At 37.7% G+C, this 17,632-nt stretch overlaps 1 pseudogene across 1 annotated transcript; it reads left to right on the top strand.

Annotated features, from left to right (window-relative positions):
- The first annotated feature begins 4,873 nt into the window (after nucleotides 1–4,873).
- Nucleotides 4,874–17,423, top strand: LOC308513748 (L-lactate dehydrogenase A chain-like; annotated as a pseudogene). The gene is made up of 4 exons: nucleotides 4,874–5,228; nucleotides 5,728–6,278; nucleotides 15,841–15,985; nucleotides 17,282–17,423. The product of its transcript is annotated as an L-lactate dehydrogenase A chain-like (transcript).
- The last annotated feature ends 209 nt before the right edge of the window (nucleotides 17,424–17,632 follow it).

Genomic DNA, 17,632 nt, shown 5'->3' with positions numbered 1-17,632 from the left:
AATAACTGTTTATCAAATGATACAACATTTTCAAACTTAAAATAAATTATATATTTATACTTACACTGTGCTGATTTCTAGTACATTAATATTCTGGACACTGCAAATGTGCTAATTCAAAGTCATGTAAATGTATGGGTCAAGGAGTTCATTTGCTATTTCTCTGGGCATTAGCACAAAGATACTTGCTCCTTTCAATATAGTCTGTAATTCATTTAAGTATTACATTTTCAGCTCTCAATTAGGTTTTCAAATCTTAGTAATTTGATGAATTTTCTTACCATCACATCTGATTTCTAATAATTTAGTCCCTGACTCCATTCCTTGATTGTATGGCATGTTATCATGACTTACTCACTGACTTTTTAAAAATGCTTTTCATATTTATGTACATATAAATCTTTTTAACATCTAAATTTAACTATAGGTAGCACATGAGCTAGAAGTGTTTCTAATTATTTACTGTAAAAAACTAAGTGTTCATGGGATTAGATGAAAGATCTAAATTATAACTCTAATTTATTTATTAAAAATAGCTTCAAAGTTTCTTCACTTCTCCTGAAAAAGCATATTCAAAGCTTCATGGTCTTAGTGATCATTTATTTTTATTTCAAAATAAATGTGGATATAAAGTTATATAATTAAATTTCAATTCCCCCATTGAAAAGAACATTGGAGAAAAACAAAAATTTCTAATTTAAAAATTCTTACCACCCTTTACTTTTCACATATCTCTTTTCCTAGAAAATAAATAACTTAGAAGGACTAGTGATAGAAGTTTACTTCTATAAAAGCTTACAAAAACTATAATACGACAAACAAAATAAGTGTTGAACATTTGAATATATTTAGTAAAACCATGAAATAAGCCCTTTCCGAAGGTTTACAATGAATATAAATAAGAGTTTCTTCACTCTCTTAAACTTCTCATAAAGTAAGTTGGAGATTAAAATCTGGTTAGGAGAAGTGAAGATTTATTTGAAGTATCATAAAATTTATGACAAGTTTTTTAGAAAATTATATTAATGAGCATGTAAATACCTTCTGATTCACCTAATTGCTAAAGGCATGTCATAGTAAAATATCATGATAAAAAGAAATGTCTTGTGTTTAATTGAACTTCTACTTTTTAATGAACTGATTTCTCTTAGACTAAAATACTAATTAAATAAAACAACACAAGACAACAGGACTTTAGGTTCCAGCCAAGATAGAGTAACCTCATTCCTTTCTTTTACTAAAACTAAAAACCTCTGTATATAACACAACAAATCATAGAAAGACTGTGAAAGGCAGAGCGAAGACGGCAAACTGCTTAGGAACCTCATAACTGGAGGAATGATATGGCGGTGAGTTCCTGGCTTTCCTTATTGCCTCCCACATGTCCTGGACAGAGCGCTATGGAAGCTGCCAACCCAGAACCACCAAAAAGCACAGACAGAAATAAGCTCCAAGAAAAGTCTGCTCTCTCTAGTCAAAGGGCCAGGAAGAGGGTAGCCTAAACCTCCAAATGAAGCCTCCCTACCCTTCCCCCATGGTTTCAGCAGGGCCAAATGGGGAATGATTTCCACCGACCCTTGGCCCCATGGAAGCAGGCTGTGTGCTTCAAATGCCCCCACAGGATAAAATTGGCCAAGTGGCAAGCTAATCAATTCCTTACATTGTTGAGTTATGTAATATTATAGTGATTGATTAGTTATCATATATTGTTCAGAGACTTTTATAGATGATAACTTCTAATAATTAAATTGATCAAATGAGCCTATTATTTCTGAATATAAACCTAATATACATACATACTCTGACTCATTTGAATCCCAGTTTTTATACTGAAGAATCTTGAGTAATAAAGTCTCCAACTTCTACTATATTTAAATTGAAATCACATGGTCTTGAATATGAAATAAACCAACAGAATTCCCCTGATCTTCTGTATAATGGTGTTGATTGGAAGTGTCAAAGCTTTGTGAGATAGGGGATTGAATTTCATTTTATATTTCACGTAACAAGGGGAATAAAATAGTCCTCTCTTTGCCCCACTACATTTATCCAACAAATATTTTTGTGTTGAGTGTTTACTGTATAAAATAAATGTTTCACTTATTGATGATACAAAAATGAACAAAATGAAAGACCTATCTCCTGTAATGTATTTCTAAAAGGCAAGGCAGAAAATAGTCAAGAAAATAAAAGAAAATGCCTATTATATGAGATGTTAATGAGACCTAGGGGAAAATAAATATGGCATGGCATAGAAATATGAATAATTGGGGAAGGGAGACTGTTTTAATTTTTTAATTGATTTTAAAGAGGTGAAGAGAGAGAGAGAGAGAGAGAGAGAGAGAGAGAGAGAGAGAGAGAGAGAGAAATACATTAATTGGTTGCCTCACCTTTTGGTGTAGTGAACAGAGCTCCAACCAACTGAGCCACCTGGCTTGGAGGGCTAGGAGAAGGAAAAGTTTCACTCAATGGGTATCATTTGAGTAAAGAGAGAAATGGGAGAGTCAGCTCTGGAGCTATGTAAAGAAAGGTCCTGAAAGAGAAACATGCCTGATATAATCAAAGAACATTGGCTAGAATAGAGTACTGAGGGTGTGAATGGTAGGGGTAAGAGAGGAAAGCTGTTGGGTATATATTGTATGGATCTCTGTGAGAACTTTGGCTTAATTCTGATTGGCAATAGAATTAAAATATTTTGAGCACAAGAGTGACATGATCACCTCACATGTTAATAAGAAGCACTAGTCCTTTGTGGACATGATCTGTGAAAGTTGTGCTAATGCAGTCACTCAGGTCTTCAACAAGCTGGGAGGTGTTCAGTTTGACATTGCCCTGTTCAATAAGAAGGTTGCAAGGACTTTGAGTACAGTATAGACACTCTGCTGGAGTCGCTGGGGAAATAAGAAAGGGAATTTCCTACTTCAGCACCAAGTAACAAGGGCCTGTGTCTGCAGGATGGATCAAAGGGTCAAGCACACTGATCCTCTCCTGGCTTCCAGACAGACCTGGGACGTGGCAGTCCTGCTCAACAACGGGGATTTCTGTGGAATTCCCACTTGCCCTGCTTCTCCCCTAGAGTCCCTGCAATAAAATTGAGCTGCAAAATACATAAGAATTTTGAATAATCACCTTGTTCATTCTTTTGAGATTAGACTATAGCAAGATAAAGGAAGAGGGAGCTATTCTAAGAATTAGGTATGAGGTGATAATTGATTGGATTAGAGTGTTTATCTTGTAGTTAGTTGAAATTGATTGAAGGCAGAATAAATTAGATGTGTTGATAGATTGAGTGTAGAATTTAAGAGAAATTTAGGAGTGTAGGCTGATTCTAGATATTTTTAACTGGACATATAGACAATGGAGCCTCCGATTACAAAATGAGGACTGTGATAGAGCAAGTTTGGGGAAGAGAGGAGTGAGGGAGGAGGTTTGAGGAGAGATGAAGAGAAACAAGCCAAAGAGACATGAAATAGCTAAGGAGGTAGAAAAAAAATGAGTTTAATTATCTGGATCCCTAATAAAGTAATCATTCAGGAAAAGAGAAGGTGATGTATTGTCTAATGCTAATAATATGTCAAATAAAGTGAGACCAAGAATTCACTATTAGATTTAGCAATGTGAAGGTCATTGGTAATTTTGACATGGAATAGTGGGCATGAAAGACTAATTGATATAGGTTCTAGGGAATTGGTGTAGAGGAGTGGGAGACAGCAACAATAGAAAATTATCTTAAGGAGAAGAGAAGTGAGTATATACAACATAAAGGAAAAAGGTGACACAAGCTTGGCTGTTTATTTATCCCTTCATGCACACAGTATAAAAGCTTCATGCATTGTGTTTCATTGAATCCTTATAACAAACTTATAAGATAAATATATTAATAACCACACATTATATATGAGAAAATGGAGGTACATCAAGGTAAGGAAATTAGCTCAAGATTAAAGTCACCCCCATTTTTAAGGACAGTGTTATCCTAATAGGTAATAGAGCTGTATAATTTAGAATATTTGTTATTAATTTGGTGGACTTAAAGCAACAAGATGCATCATCAAAGTTCACACAGCAAAAACTCTGGAATTGCATGACTATAGATCTGGTTAATTTAGCAATGCAATAATATCAAGCTCTTGCAAAAAGGCTGCAGAGCTCCAAACATTTCAAAGTTGGAAGGAAGGGCAAGGAAATTAATTCTCTTGGTGAGTATTCTGTAGAGGAAGAAAACTTTTGTAAAATTTCCACCTTTTGTACCTTATTGACTAAGACTGAATAACTCACCAGAGCTCTTGCTGCAATGGATGTTTGGAACATGAGCAACCAGCCTTTTCAATGGGATCTCAACTACTCCAGCAGGGAGAAAGGAGTTGAGAATAGCTGTTGTATTAACACTCACAGATCTGTTAGAAAGAATACTCAGGACAGAGAAAGAGAATCCTATTATATCATGTAACCCATACCTGTTGAGTAAGTGACAATCTTATTTTAAAATGATATCAAAAGGGTGAGGAAAGTCTCTAAGCTTAATTTAAAATATGTGCAGAGTAGAGGAGCAGCTTCCCCAAAGTGCAGATCCAAAGCTAGTGTCACCTAACCCCACCCCTCCACCCCCCGCCTCTGTGGTGCACTCCAGATTCCCTTTGATTCTTCTTCTTTTAAATCCTCACCCAAGGACATGCTTAGAGAGAGGAAGAGAAAGAGAGAGACATTAATGTGAGAGTGAGATACTGATGGTTGCCTTCTGTTAACTTTGCAACCCAACTGGGATCAAACCTGCAAGCCAAATATGTCCCTGACTGGAAATTGAACCAGTGCACAGGAGGGAGCTCAACCAACTAAGCCACTCAGGCCTGGCCTTTTGGATTCTTAGTACATTATGGCAACTGTTATGGATCAGCTGATTCTGAATCTACTTAAGGAAGAACAAAACCCATACAATAAGATTACAATTGTTGGGTTGGTGATGTTAGCATGGCCTGTGCCACCAGGATTTTAATGAAAAACTTAGTGGATGAATTTGCTCTTGTTGATGTCATGGAAGACAAACTGAAGGGAGAGATGATGGGTCTCCAACATGGCAGCTTTTTCCTTAAAACATCAAATTTTTTTTTTTTTTTTTTTTGGTGTGGGGGCAAAGACTATAATATGGCCTCAAACTCCAAACTAGTTATTATCACAGCTGGGGCAAGTCAACAAGAGAAAGAAAGCTGTCTTAATTTGGTCCAGATTAAGTAAGCATATTTAAGTTTATTAGTCTCAACTAGGGGCCCAGTGCACAAATTCGTGCACCTTGAAAGGAACTGTGGGCCACAATGCTGTGGTGGGTACAGGGGCGGGTCTTGGCTCATCCTCCATGCCCCTGACCAGCCCCTCCCACTGCGATCCCCTATCCCCTGTCTGCCGGCAGCTCCCACCTCCACAGCTCCCACTTGCTGAAGGGGCCAACCAGCTCGCTCACACCCACTGACAGCGCAGAGCGATTTGGGTCAGTGCTGGTAGCAGGCATGAGCACTGGGCAGGACAGCAGCACACAGGAGCAAAGAATTTTCAGTAACCACCAGAGGCTCTCCCCAATGACAGTGACCGATGCCCCGCCTTGGTCTGGCAGCCTGCTGCCAACACCAGCATGTTCCACGCATGCCCCCTGGTTGTCAGCGCACGTCATAGCAACCAGTTGTTTGGTTGTTCTGCCACTTGGTCTATTTGCATATTAAGATTATATATATATATATATGTTGTAAAATACTGCAAATTGTTTGTTATTTCCAATTCAGTGTATCTTGACCTATGTGGCTTGAAAGATAAGCTGCTTTCCCAAAAACTGTGTTATTCAAAGTGGTTGATTCATTCCAGATCCATTATGGAATAGGAGAAAGGCTGGGAGTTCACCCACTAAACTGTCATGGTGAGGCCTTGGGATCATGGATACTCTAGTGTGCCTGCATGGAGTGGAGCGAATGTTGCTGGTATCTCCCTGAAGAATCTGCCTGATTCAGGCAATGATGCAGATAAGGAACAGTGGGAAAAAGTCAAACTAAAAGGCTACAAACGCATCCTGGACCATCGGACTGTCTGTGGCGTACTTGGCAGGAAGTATAATGAAGAATCTTGGGTGGGTGTATCTAACTTCCGCCAGGATTAAGGGTCTCTATGGAACAGGAAGTGATGTCTTCCTTAGTGTTCCTTGCATCTTGGGACGGAATAAATCGCAGACGTTGTGAAGGTGACTTTGACACCTGAGGAAGACGCCTGTTTGAAGGAGAGTGCAGATGTACTTTGGGGTGGGGGGGGGGGTGGCGGACTAAAAGGAGCTATAGTTTTAAAGTCTTCTAATGTAATACCACTTCACTGTCTAGGCTGCAACAGGATTGTAGTTGAGGATTATTCATATTGCCCTTTTTGTCTGAACTGTGACTAAAACCATAATAAGGCAGCTAAGGAAAGACATCAATTTCCTAAAGTTAGAAATAGGAATGGTTCATAAAACCCTGAAGCTATATCCTGATAGTGGATGGTACTTATCTTGTGTAGTATTAAACTGGTTAGTGTGAAATAGTTCCACCTCCTCAAAGGCACTGCTGCCAAAGTTGCACACAAGTTGCCCTTCAAATTATCTATGTGTTCACTCTGTGTTATATAACTTCCATTTCCTTTGCCCAACATGCCTAGTCCAACATTTCTTTCTGCAATTAATGACAACCTGGGATGCAATGTATAAATCCAATATTGCATTTCTTATGCATAACTGTTCCAAAGGATCTTATTTTGTGTACCATACATATCAGAACAGTGTATATTGACATATAACATAAAAAGGTCTACATATAAATAATGCAGCCAACTATTCAAGTGTCATACCAACTAAAACACTAATTCTTTTGGCCAAGTAAGTAATCTAAGATTTTTCTGGGCTGATTAATGTCATTTGTAATATAAATTTTAAACTAAGAAATAATGAAATTTTAGTGTTCATGCATTGGAAAACTTACTATTGCTACTATTAAAATGCTCATACTACCAAAGCAATCAACAGAGTCAATGCAATTGCTAACAAACTCCCAGTGGCATTTTTTTCATAAATGGAAAAAATCCTAATATTTATATGGAATATAAAAGGACCCAAATAGTCAAGGCAATCTCAAGAAATAAAAATAAAGCTGGAGGCCTCACACTTTTTGATTTCAGATCCTATTATAAATCTACAGACATCAACACAGTATGGTATTGGCATAAAGACAGGTATATAGCAAAATGGAACTGAATAAAGAGAGCAGAAATAAATTTTTGCTAATGTGGTCAAATTCTCCTCAACAAGGGAATGAAGAAAACTCAATAGGAAAAGAATAATCTCTTCAAATAATAGTATTATGCATACTGGATATCCCATGCAAAAGAATGAAGTTGGACTCTTATATAATACTAGAGGCCCAGTGCATGAAATTCGTTCATGGGAGGAAGGTCTTCTCAGCCCAGCCTGCACCCTCTCCAATCTGGGACCCCTTGGGAGATGTCCGACTGCTGGTTTAGGCTTGATTCCGGAGATCAGGCCTAAACCATCAATCAGACATCCCTCTCACAATCTTGGACCACTGGCTCCTAATCACTCACCTACCTGCCAGCCTGATTGCCCCTCACTGCCCCCTCTGCTGGCCTGATCGCCCCTTACTCCCCACCCAATGGCCTGGTTATCCCTTACTGCCCTCCCCTGCCAGGCTGGTCACCCCCAATTGCCTCCCCTCCTGGCCTGGTTGCCCCTAATTGCCCTCCGCTGCCAACCAGGTCGCCCTTAACTGCCCCTGCTGCCAGCCTGGTCACCCCCCGCTGCCCCCTACTGCTGGCCTGGTTGCCCCTAACTCCCCCCCATGCTGGCCTGGTCACCCCTCACTGCCTACCCTGCTGGCCTGGTCACCCACACAGCCTGCTGTTTGCTCATTTGGTCATCCCTCACTGCCAGATTGGTCGCCCCACACAGCCTGCTGTTCAGTCATAAGTCCGGTTGTTTCATTTGTAATGGTCCCTGGCTTTTTATATATTAGGATACACAATTTAACTCAAAATAAAGACCTAAACAGAAGACCTGAAAATATCAAAGTCCTAGAAGAGAACATTGGAGAAAAGCATCATGATATTGAATTTGACAATTATTTCTTGGCTATGATACCAAAAGCATTGGCAAAAAACCCCACAAAACAAAAATAGATCAATGAGACTATGTCAAACAAAAACTTTTGCACAATAAAAGGAATGCTCAATTGAGTGAGAAGGCAATGTATAGAATAGGAAAAAAATATTTGTAAACTGTATATTTGATAAGGGGTCATTGAAAGTTTAGCTAATACTTCATGGTATTGCTGCCTTGTTCTCCATTTTGGGGGAAAATGGCCTGCAAAGACCTTAAACTGACACTAGACCCCTCATGCAAGTGCATGTCCTAAATAGCAGCCTGCATAGTCACAACTGAGTTCCTGATATAATTTCTTTAATTTCCCAGTTCCTCTACCTCCCAGCACCTTCTCCTTCTGTGTCCCTTAGATAAACCTCCATTAGATTTACCAAAATCCTGCTCTTTTGTTTAAATTAAGCAATTCTGCCATGGACCCTAATAAAGGAAGATTCCCCAGGTTCTATGTCTCTCTGTCTGTGCTTTGCTCTGACCTCCCCATATAAGATCTGCAAAGAATTTCCTCCAGTAATAAACTTCTCTATTTCAGTTTCTCTTATGGTCTATTATTGAGCCATGACTCACCATCCGGTACCCTGTGCTCCACTCACCAAATGTTAATTTGACAAATTCATGAAAGCAGTTAATATCCAGAATATATCAAAAACACATATAATTTAACAACAACAACCAAAAAGAAACAAAATACACACACACACACACGCACACACAAAAGCAAAATTATAATGGGCAAAGAATTGGTAGACATTTTTCCAATGAGGATATACAAATGACCAATAAGCATATGAAATGATACTCAAAATCAGTGTCCCTAATAGCAATGTGAACTACTTTAAGTCATCACTTCACACTTGTTAGAATAACTGCTATGAAATAAATAAATAAATAAATAAATAAATACAAAAATAAAATGAGAGAAAAATAACAAATGCTGACAAGGAATAGAGAAATTGGAACCTTTGTGCACTGTTCATGAGAATGCAAACTGGTGTATCCATTATGGAAAATAGTATGGAGGCCTCTAAAAATTACAAATAGAACTACCATATGATCCTGCAATTCTGCTTCTGGATATATAACCAAAGGAAATGGAATCAGTATCTTAAAGTGACATTTTCACACCACTCTTCATTGAAGTATTACTCACAATAGTTTAGATTTAAAGTAATCTAAGTGTCCATTGCTGAATGAATAAATAAGAACAACTGAAATACACATACAATGAAGTATTATTCAGCCTTGCAAAAGAAGAAAATCTCCCCATATGATAAAATGTGGGTGAACCTCGAGGATATTATGCTAGGGAAAAGAACCTAGTCAAAAAAGTAAATATTGCTTGATTTCACTTATATGACATATCTAAATTAGTCAAACTTTTAGAAACAGAAAGCAGAATGATGGTTGCCAAGGGCTACATGTGTGTGTGAGGGGGAAATGGGAGTTGTTGCTTAAGGTATAGAGTTTCAGTTTTGAAATACAAAAAATAGAGATCTGTCATACAATGATATGCATATAGTTAACTCCACTGTACTGTGTACTTATAAATGGGTAAGATGGCACATTTTTATCTGTTTATTTTTACCACAATAAAAATAAGTAAATAAAAATTTAGGCAAGAGTAAACATGTTCTTTCATGTTTCCTTTATTGTGATCTGATATTGCTTAACTATAATAATAAAAGTTTGCATTTACAGAACATTTACCATGTGTTGGGAGCAAAGAAGGAGCATGGCATAGATTGTTTCTAATTCTCCCAATGAGGAAATCAAGGCTTAGAGGATTGTCCAAGTAGAGGATATGAGGCGTTATCCAAGGCGTCCCTTAAGATAAACTTAACCGTGCAAATGTTCAGACATTAAGTAGTTGTTAGCGAAGAGACTACTCTAAGCAAGGGGGACCGAGGGTAGGCATCATCATCTGACCTTATATTAATATAGTTAAGACTGCGGGAGGAATTACGCCACACAAGAATATGCAGTTGCAAATCACACAGCACACTTTATTACTCACAAGGTGCCTGGTGCTGTGGGCTCAGACTTAATGGGGTCCCCAGGGAAGAGCGGCGTCCTCTGCAGTCAGCTGCGGATCCGTCTTTGGGTGGCCAGCCTTCTGGTTGGGTTGAGTCAGCAGGAGGAGGGCAACCAAAGTTTTCTGATCAAAGGTTTAGCCATTATTCTGCCCTCTGGCATGGAGCAAGGCAGTGTGGAGTGTGGATCAAAAGGATGATCGATGTAGTCCCATTTGTTTATTTTCTCCTTAGTTTCCATTGCCCTAGGAGCAGTATCATTGAAGAAATTGCTTCAGCATATGTCTGAGATTTTGCTGCCTGTGGATTCTCCTAGTATTTTTATGGTTTCCTGTCTTATGTTTAAGACCTTTATCAATTTGAGTTTATTTTTGTGTAGGTGTAAGTTGGTGGTCTAGTTTTTTTGCATGTATCTGACCAATTTTCCCAAAACCATTTATTGAAGAGACTGTCTTGACTCCATTGTATGCTCTTGCCTCCTTTGTCAAATATTAATTGAGCATAGTGGTTTCGGTTGATTTCTGGGTTCTCTATTCTATTCTATTGATCTATATGTCTGTTCTTGTGCCAGTACCAAGCTGTTTTGAGAACAGTGGCTTTGTAATACAGCTTGATATCTGGTATTGAGATCCCACCTACTCTGTTATTCTTCCTCAGGATTGCTGCAGCTATTTGGAGTCTTTTTTTATTCCAGATGAATTTTTGGAAAGTTTGTTCTAGGTCTGTAAAATATGCCATTGGTATTTTAATGCGGAGTGCATTGAGTTTATAGATTGCTTTGGGTAGTATGGACATTTTGATGATGTTGATTCTACCAATCCATTAACACGGTATGTTCTTCCATCTGTTTATGTCTTCCTTTATCTCATTATTCAGTGTCCTGTAGTTTTCCACATATAGGACATTTACCTCCTTAGTTAAGTTTATTCCTAGGCATCTTAATTTTTTTGGTGTGATGGTAAATGGGATTGGTTTTTAGTCTCTCTTTCAGTAAGTTCACTATTGGTGTATAGAAATGCCATAGATTTCTTGGCATTAATTTTGTATCCTGCTACATTGCCGAATTCATTTATTAAGTATGACAACTTGTTGATGGAGTCTTTAGGGTTTTCTATGTACAGTATCATGTCATCTGCAAATAAGGACAGTTTCACTTCTTCTTTTCCAATTTGGATGCCTTTTAATTCTTCTTGTTGTCTGATCACAATGGCTAGTACTTCCAGTACTATTTCGTACAGGAGTGGTGAGAGTGGGCATCCCAGTCTTGTTCCTGTTCTTAGGGGAAATGATTTTAGTGTTTGCCCATTGAGTATGATGGTGGCTGTGGTTTTGTCATATATAGCTTTTATTATGTTGAGGTATGATCCTTCTATTCCCACCTTGCTGTGAGTTTTTATCAAGAAAGTGTGCTGAATTTTGTCAAATGCTTTATCTGCGTCAATATGACTATGTGATTTTTATCTCTCAATTTGTTTATGTGATATATCACGTTTATTGATTTGTGGATATTGTACCATCCTTCCATCCCCAAGAAAATAAACAAATGGGACTACATCAAAATAAAAAGCTTTTGCTTAGCTAAAGAAACTATCAACAAAACAACAAGAAAGCCCACTGCATGGGAGAACATATTTGCCAATGTTATCACCAATAAGGGTTTAATCTCCAACATTTACAGGGAATTCACACAACTTAACAAAAGGGAAATAACCAACCCAATCAAAAAATGGGCAACTGACCTAAATAGATACTTTTCAAAAGAAGACAGAAAGAAGGACAAGAGACATATGAAAACATGCTCAAAGTCACTAATTATCCAAGAGATGCAAATCAAAATGACAATGAGGTACCATCTCACACCTGTCAGAATGGCTATCATCAGCAAATCAACAAAGGACAAGTGCTGGTGAGGATGTGGAGAAAAAGGAACCCTTGTGTACTGCTGGTGGGAATGCAGACTAGTGCAACCACTGTGGAGAACAGTATGGAGTTTCCTCAAAAATTTAAAAATGGAACTCCCGTTTGACCCAGTGATCCCACTTCTAGGAATATATCCCAAGAAATGAGAAACACCAGTCAGAAAGGATATATGCATCCCTATGTTCATAGCAGCACAATTCACCATAGATAAGATTTGGAAACAGCCTAAGTGCCCATCAGTAAATGAGTGGATTAAAAAACAGTGGTACATCGACACAATGGAATACTACGCTGTGGTAAAAAAGAAGGAATTCTTACGATTTGCAACAGCATGGATGGAACTGGAGAGCATTGTGCTAAGCAAATTAAGCCAGTCAGAGAAAGATAAATATCACATGATCTCACTCATTTATTGAATATAATGAACATCATAAACTGATGAAAAAAATAGATACAGAAACAGAGTATCATCAATCAGACCGTCAAACCTCAGAGGGAAGGTAGGGAAGGGTGGAGATAAGGGGGTAAGATCAACCAAAGGACTTGTATGCATGCATATAAGCCTAGCCAATGGACACAGGCAACCGGGGGGTGAGTGCATGAGTGGGGGTTTGGGGGATAATGGGGGGATAAGGACACATATGTAATACCTTAATCAATAAAGAAATTTAAAAATAATAATAATAAAATATTTTAAAAAAGGATGATTGATATCTGAATTCGGGGACCCATTTTTAAGCCTGTTCTGACCCACGGCTATCAGTAACATACGTCATCACACAAGTGTTAATCAGAGTACAAGCTGGTTATCAATCACAATGTCACTCAGAAGGTGTCTACATACATCATTCCAAGGGTAGCATTCAGCTATGGTCTTATCTATATGGTGCAGCTAGGGCTTGGGGCCAGAGTGGTCATTCCCTGTGCTTTTTAATATTTCACCCAAGTATTTCACAAAAAATAATTTTTCTGCATTTCCTATAACACACTTTAATTATTTTCTATTGCTATAATATTGTAACACTCTCTACTTATTCCCTATCATTATAACTATTACTATGACAAGGGTGAAGTCATATATCTTAACCTAAAGTCGTATTTCTCACAAAAGTTTACTTTAATATTCAAATTAAGCATATCCTATTCCAAATAAACACCGTTATATATATGACCTAGTTTTGCTGTTGTTGTTATTGGTTTTTGTTTTGTTTTAGCTGATCTAAAAAATGTACATGACAAACATTTTGCAGCATGAAATTTCTTGTAGTAAATGTTATTAATTTTTCAAGCTTATTCACATTGTAACAATACATCAGTTCATTTTATTTACAATATATAATATGTATATACCTGTGGAATAATTGTAGATATTCATAAGAGAAGTATGTACTGAAATTCTGTCTTTAATAATACTCAGCTCATTTCACTGTAAAGTTCTCACATGATGCAGTTTATGAGAGAAGGCATGGATTATTATCTCATTTTGTGGATAAAGATGCTGAAGTTAAGGTAAATTGAAGTAACTGAGTTTATCAAGGTAGATCTCTTTTTAATAGCAGAAGCAAAAGAGTGCCTACATTTTCTTGGTCCTTGTAGAGGATTTTTCAAAAAGCATGCTAATAGCTACTGTTTGGAAATTTGAACCATTATTAAGAAGAGACTAAATTTCCTCAGTGCTTCACATGAATTTAAGAAATAGGTTTCAACAAAATTTCTAGCAGTGGGTCATTTATGATTCCACTAATTTTTTCTAGAAGTTTCTTTCTCATTTATATCAATAGCATTTGGATGAAAAACTTTTAGAAGCCATGCTTAACATATTTAAAAACAAAATTCTAGTCAATGCCATATATACATTTATGGAAATAGAAATTACCACTTAAGTATGCATGAAACCAAAGTATATTCTTTTACCCACTCAATTTATGATACACCAAAGTGTCTTTAGGATGTCCTAGATTTTAATTTGTTTATAATCATGTGTTGCATTTTTTTAATCTCTCTCTCTCTCTCTCTCTCTCTCTCTCTCTCTCTCTCTCTCTCGCGCGCGCGCGGGCGCAGTGTTTCAGTGTAAATGACACCCTGTATCCTTCTGTTCACTTTTGGCTGCCTTGGCTCTGGTTAGTGATTTATTGTTCGCAGACAATTCCGATTTGTGTGGCCTTCCAACATAGTGGATGTGCTTCCTCAGCTGTTTGCGTGTTCTGTGACAATATTGTGTGTACTGAAAGCCAACTAAGGGGCTTTAGCTTCTTAGCTTCGTCTAATTATTCTGATTTGTACTGGTTTAAAGTCAATTGAACAGAAGCAGACAGAAGATCAGTCTCAGCTTGTTCCATTTTTTTTTTTAAGATTGATCTTTTCTTCCTAGCTGTGCCTTGCAAGAACAGTATTCATTTTTTTAATGTATGAGTAATTCAATATATGACTCTCCTTACAGTAGATATAATCTCTCCTTTTCCTTTAGCTTATATTCTATTAGTACTTTTAAAATGACATTTTACCAAATATCCATGGGGCTAATCCTATATAATAAAAGGGTAATATCCAAAATGTCCCCTCAACTGGGAGTTCGTCCAGGGAGCTGGGCCAGCTGGCCAACCGCTCACAGATGATCCCCCCAGCTAGCCCCACCCCCAACCAGCCCGATCAGGGAATGTTGGCCCCCGCCAGTGCACGAATTCATGCACCAGGCCTCTAGTGGCAATATATTTTTTCTGGGAATATAGGCATGGCTTTTCCCTCCCACTAAATATCTGTCATATTCTTTAAAAAGTATTTATGGAATTATAATATGTGGATAAAGTATGAGAGCGATTATGAACATCAGCTACTACAAAGAAGGAAAGATCAACGTTCAGCCAGAAATCTACTTAATTCAATTATATTTCAGTTGGTAAAATTTAGACATACAGGTTTGAAAAGATATTGGAGAAGGAAGTGAATGAAGAATATGAATACATATGCTAGAGAAAATACATTTTTTTATATTATTCATTCAAAATTTAGGAAATGGGTGCCTATAGGATGTGAGTAAACCCTGTTTTGTTTTGGTTTAATTTTCAAATTGTTCTTAATAGTTTGCTATTGCTCTTTACTTCTTTGTTCTCCATAACTAGATTATAAAAAGCTCAAAGAATCTTCTATGTGGATATACATAGTAAAGGCTCAATGAGAAAACAAATGGATGATTAATTAGTTAGATGAATTTCTTAATTTCTCAAAAAAATTATGGTTTTATTTAATTTTAAAAGGTACTAGATACACAGCATGAGTCTTTAAAGCCTCTCCTTTAAAAAAAAATTAAAAAAAGAAAGAGATTTTTCTCACTCAACTAAGAATTAACACAAGTACTACTAATAATTTGTCATATATTGAGTTAAGGTTTTCCATTCTTTTCAATAGCATCTTATTAACATATTATCCTCTAAAGTAGTCTTCAATTTATTGCAGATTAAATTCCTAGAAAAGGAATTGTAATTTGTAACAATCATACCCACACCTTATTTTCCCATTGGAGCAAAATTATAATAGGAAGTTATATTTCTCTCCCTGAGAGGGCCAGGTGCCCATTTTTATAGAAGTAGCCACAAATATTACATTTAATCACTGCAAATGATATACCTGCATAATCTGAGGTTTTTAAAGTGTATATACTTGGGAAAGGAGAGCAGTGCCATAAGCCATCATATAAAATTGCATTTAATGTAACAGAGTGCAACAGAATACATTACCAAAGATTTGAAATAATGGAGGACATGTCAGACTATGTGAAAAGTACTTCAGAGGCACAGAGCCCAAGCCTTGAAACTCTGTATCCAGTGCCACAGCCACAGTACCTTAAGAATGTGAAGAGCAGGTTAATGACCAAGCACTTCTCTGTCCAGGTGTTCTAGGTTCCTCGAAACCATGGTCACAGAGACTAATTCCTTTAAAAACCTTGTTAGCAAATTGGACTTCACATTCAGGTTTTTCTGGCCCTCAAACAGGATGTCAATATCTCCAGGTACCTGTGCTGTCCTGTGTTCTTGACCTATCATAGTTTCCTATCTCCTAACCTTGTCTCACATTGTTTCTCCTCCCCTCACCTTTCCGCTCAGACCTGTGGTTTCACTGAAAGTTTTACTTAACACCTTTTCTTAGCTAAAAATGTAATTTCCCTAAAGACACTAAGATCCCAGAAACACTCAGAATTGGAAGCTGTCTGTGGAAGAGGCTGCTTAATTGTTGATCACAAACTTTTTGTTTGTTTGTTTGTTTTTCCCCTCTTGGCCACACACAGCCCTTGCAATTGGTGTGAACATACATTGCATCCAGCTCTGAACCATTACAAACGTCCCGTGTGCAGTCTTCCAAAGAACTGTTCTCTTTCCTTCTAGCAATAATGGAGATTAGTCCAGGGAAGCCTTGGGAACTACCTGATGGGATGGCAACTGAAAGGAACCCAGGTCTCTATATCACTTCTTGGCGCAAAGCCTGACGGAGAGCTAGTGACTGGGATTGTTACATGAGCATACAATAAATGATTTTTAGTTTAAGCCATGTAGTTATGGATGCTTTTCAGTTTCAGCTTCCAGTAGTTCCCTAATGAATACATTGTCCATTTAGTCACACCACAGTCCCCAGGACCAAGAGGCACCTTTTGTATCGTTTTTTAAATATTCCCAAATACCTTTTAGGTTTTTCCCTGTTCATCTCAAGTAAATTTCACCTCCATGCCTCTTCAGTTTTTCTGTTTACATGGTCACAACTGGAATTTATTATTGCCCGGAACATCTCTACCTCTGACATATTAAATTCAAATGCAGTGGGGCCTTGACTTATGAGTGACCTGACTAACAAGTTTTTTGAGATACCAGCTGTCTCTCGGCTGATTTTTTGCATTGAGTTGATAGAGTAATTTGAGTTAACGAGCTCCTTAATGAGCTTGGCCTCAGAACGAATTAAACTCGTAAGTCAAGGCCCCACTGTACACCATTCCCATATCACAGCCTCCACTTAGCTCACTTATTCAGTTACTCTTACTTGGCTTTCTTTTTGCCTTCATACCATATTCTTTCCCTCGACTGCTCTACTTCCTCCCTTCCCTCGCCTGACTGTCCTCACTTTCTGGCTGAGATGACATGCTCCGGCACTTCCATTGCCCTCTTTTCAGTATTGGCGACTCCATTTGCCAGTTGACCCTCTGCAGCCGATTAGTAGCACTCACCCGCATGGATTGGTACCTCTGTCAATTCAAAGTCTCTGATGTCAATGAAGCTCTCAATGTGCTTGGAAATAATTCTGTGTTTTCCTAATCAATTTCTTCTCCCATCCTCCACAGCAATTATTTTAAACCTTCTATATTTCCCCAACTCTATGATACTCCACCGTGCCTCTCTCTTAGCCAATAGCCTGTTTATCACCTCACAGAGGAAATAGAAGTTACTAGAAGGAAATCTGTTATAACTTCCTGCTACAAACCCTAAAATTAATTTATATCTCATCAATGGAAAATATGTCTCTT

This window comes from Myotis nattereri (genome assembly GCF_964212035.1).
Source record: "Myotis nattereri genome assembly, chromosome: 2".
Lineage (NCBI taxonomy): Eukaryota > Metazoa > Chordata > Mammalia > Chiroptera > Vespertilionidae > Myotis > Myotis nattereri.
This window is presented reverse-complemented; position numbering and strand designations above follow the sequence as displayed.